Below are 3,507 nucleotides of genomic sequence, written 5' to 3' on the forward strand. Positions count from 1 at the left end.
AGAGTCATTTTAAAACCTTCATAGGACCTAAGTCCCCATATTTTTAGAGGCCACCACTTCCCACATTATATCAAACATATTAAAATGCATCAGACATATGAAACATATTAAACTATACCCTCAGCATGTATGTGTTAAACACCTAAAAATACAAGGAACCTTCAAAAAGTTGATGGAAAGATTCGTATCATCTTTTAGTTCTATTTTCCCATGAACTTTTTAAAGTGCCTTCATATAATATTGAGGATACATTTTAATATGCTTCATATATATATACTTTTGCTATAAAGAGTTTTTGGAAAGATTAAAAATTTTGGCTTTGAGAAATGTTTAGTCTATGATAGTCAATGATTTCTCAGTAATCATTCTGCACACCCAGGAATTATTACAGAGTATAACATCTTACTTTTTTTCCAAAATTACTGTCAAATTAAACAGACATTCATGAAGACTAGAATTAACAATGAAGTTGACATAATATTATGCACACCCAGGAATTATTACAGAGTATAACATCTTACTTTTTTTCCAAAATCACTGTCAAATTAAACAGACATTCATGAAGACTAGAATTAACAATGAAGTTGACATAATATTATAGACGTTTTATTAAAATTATTGACTTTTTATTTTGTAACTGTCTTTTTATATTTTGAAACCAATGCAACATTTTTTATGGTCTCAGACACTTGTGTAGGCCCTATTGTGCCTCTAGTGCTTGCTGACAAAATGGCCTTTGCTGCTGGGGTTCCTGGCTTGGTCAGATAGAGAACGCAGCCCCAGCTTTCCATCCTGAAGTTATGGATTCAGTCATCCTGGACTCTGGCAAACACCATGGCTAAGGAAACATCAACATAAATGACATAATCATCTGTTAAAATAAAGAATATTTTACTACAGATGCGCCCAGCAAAACACATAGACCTAAAATAAAACATTTCCTTCTCTTTACCTTGAGAATTGAGGTTTGGCAAATGCAGTTGGTTGGTTTCAGGCATTTTGTCCAGAAATGGAAACGTCAGGATTGCTTCTGGTTCTGGAGATTTTGGCTTTTCCACCTGGACCAAGGGCAACAGACATAAACATAAGTATTGTCCATTAATAAACGCACAGGTGAAGTAAAATGTAAGGATCCGTGGCTACTACAGAAGTCAATAAGCTCAAACACGTAATTTTTAAGTGGACACTTTTTGCCCTTTCTCTGACACCGTTTCATGCTTTTCTACATTAATATAGAGTCAATATTTCAGAGAAATCAAACAAGAGCACAAAAATGTGCTGATCACATTTCTCCAAACCCAATTCCATCTTTGGAATACATCACGGTTCCTCATTTTCTTACTGACCAATCACATATTCTCTTCCTGGTACCACACAATGCTGAACGTGTAATGTTAAGGACAATATACTTTAGCTGTTGGCAAAAAAGCATTATTATAAATAACCATTATCAAACAGTGCCGTAGCATTGATGCCTGTAGGGAATTTTCAAGGAATGTTAGACTACTTGTCCTTATGGTAAACACGAGTTCTAAAATTACAGGCTTTACAAATTCTTATGTTTGCCTTGTAAAAATAGATTTTTCCTGTTATTACTATTTAATTTTATTTTGTTTCTCCCTGAACTGAATAACTTTTAGGAGAAACACCCTCCTTCTGACTTGTTGCTTCTAATCAATCGACTGTTGAAAGACAGATTACCAAACGTATTAAAACAATGTCTAAAATGAGTCAGTAGACTCTGAGCATAGGTCTGAAGGAAGAGTGTGGCTGTGTCTGTTCCTGTCCTTTCCGTGGCTCGCAGGACTTTCTCTCTGTTCCTCTCTGATTCACTCTCTGGCTGGTGGCTGTGATCCCAATAGATGGATAGATTAATTTGATAACTAATGACCTCAGGGCAAGTAAGGCTTATAGCACTGTTTCATCATCATCTGATCTATGATTTGGTCCTCTGGATAAATTAAAATTAAAATTTCTTCTCAGTAGGATTTTATTTTTCTCTATGAATAATATATTCAACCCTAATATAATCCTGGAGAAAATACAATTAATCACCCATTCTGCATTACAGAGGTCAACCAGATGTCCAAATGAACTTCAGTGTTTAAACATACAACAAAAGCTAAGGTTTAGACTTACCAAAGCTGACAACCCTCAAATCTCAACCTCATATTATTTCCTCCATGGTGGAGGCTGGCAAAAGCATGTTTCAGATAATGCCTGGTTGCAAATAAAACAGTTAATGGTCAGCAGAAACACTCAGAGTGACCGTAATGTAAAAAGGTCAGCCTGTCTGCATGCGTGCTTTGTTCTATAAAGGTAACACTCTCAAGTGAAATTAGAAAATAAAAGTCATTGTAATGGCTGTCCTCACCTTTCTCTGTTTATCTAAGAACTACCTGTACAAGAGGGAAGGGAGAAAGGGGAGAAATTTACATGGGTAGGTGAGAAGAGCATTGGGCTCAAAGACCATTATTCATTTGCTAATCAATTAGCAGGGGTTCTTAACCTGAAATCCACAGAACAGAATTCAAGGCATACATGCATTTGGTACCACTTGATACAAAAGACAACTTAGTAAACCTGTGTACTTTATTGTATGCTTTAAAAAAATATTATTCTAAAATGATGTTTCCCAGATGACCAAAGGGTCCGTGGCACAAACAAACAAAAAACCAATAAACTTAAGAACATCTGAAAACAATTTTTTCCATAGAGGGGTAGACGTGACATTAGTGGTCCAAAGATGGATCACGTGGATGAGCTATGCAAATGAATACAAGTATTCATTTTGTTATAGTATTCATTTTGTTTGATATAAAAATAAAATCTACCAGTAGTATAGAGTTTTCCTTTCAGTTTGGATTTAAGTGGGAAAAAAGGTGAGTTTGAAAATAAGTAGATAAATAATGGTAAAAAGAGTAAGGTGGATGAGGTAAAACCTACAAAGGTGGGAAATCCTGCCTGGCCCCAACGTTTGACCTACAGTTGAGGTCGACTTTACAAACCTCCAGACCATTCTTTAACTCTCTGTGTATAAGAATGGGAAATAGCTAGGGCCTGAAACATCCCCAAAGCATCAAGGCAACAGGCATTTTAGAGGCTCTGCAAGGACGCATCACTCTTTACAAACCTCCAGACCATTCTTTAACTCTCTGTGTATAAGAATGGGAAATAGCTAGGGCCCGAAACATCCCCAAAGCATCAAGGCAACAGGCATTTTAGAGGCTCTGCAAGGACGCATCACTCTAAGCTCCTTAAGGCCAGGGTTGTGTCTTGTTCTCTGTTGACTATTCAATACCTAGCACAGTGCCTGGCACATATAAGGTGCATGTAAATATTGGTTGAGTCAATGACAGATGAACTGGAACTAGAAGTGGTAAATTTTTCACTTTTAAGTCAAGTCCAAATTTAGGGTTAATTTCTGAAGGTGGAATACCACCCCATAGAAGAGTACTTCAAAACGTTCTTGTAAAGATTAATATAATCTTTTGATTCTATTTTCTA

General features: G+C 36.1%; 1 long non-coding RNA gene across 1 annotated transcript; it reads right to left on the minus strand.

The window, feature by feature from the left end:
• Positions 1–572: 572 nt before the first annotated feature.
• On the minus strand, positions 573–1,261 carry LOC103584317. Its single transcript, XR_549960.1, has 2 exons — positions 953–1,261; positions 573–838 (listed from the first exon to the last, which is right to left on the minus strand). It is a non-coding gene; the product is annotated as an uncharacterized LOC103584317 (long non-coding RNA).
• Between the last annotated feature and the right edge of the window lie 2,246 nt (positions 1,262–3,507).

This window comes from Galeopterus variegatus, unplaced genomic scaffold (genome assembly GCF_000696425.1).
Source record: "Galeopterus variegatus unplaced genomic scaffold, G_variegatus-3.0.2 Scaffold49880, whole genome shotgun sequence".
Classification (NCBI taxonomy): domain Eukaryota; kingdom Metazoa; phylum Chordata; class Mammalia; order Dermoptera; family Cynocephalidae; genus Galeopterus; species Galeopterus variegatus.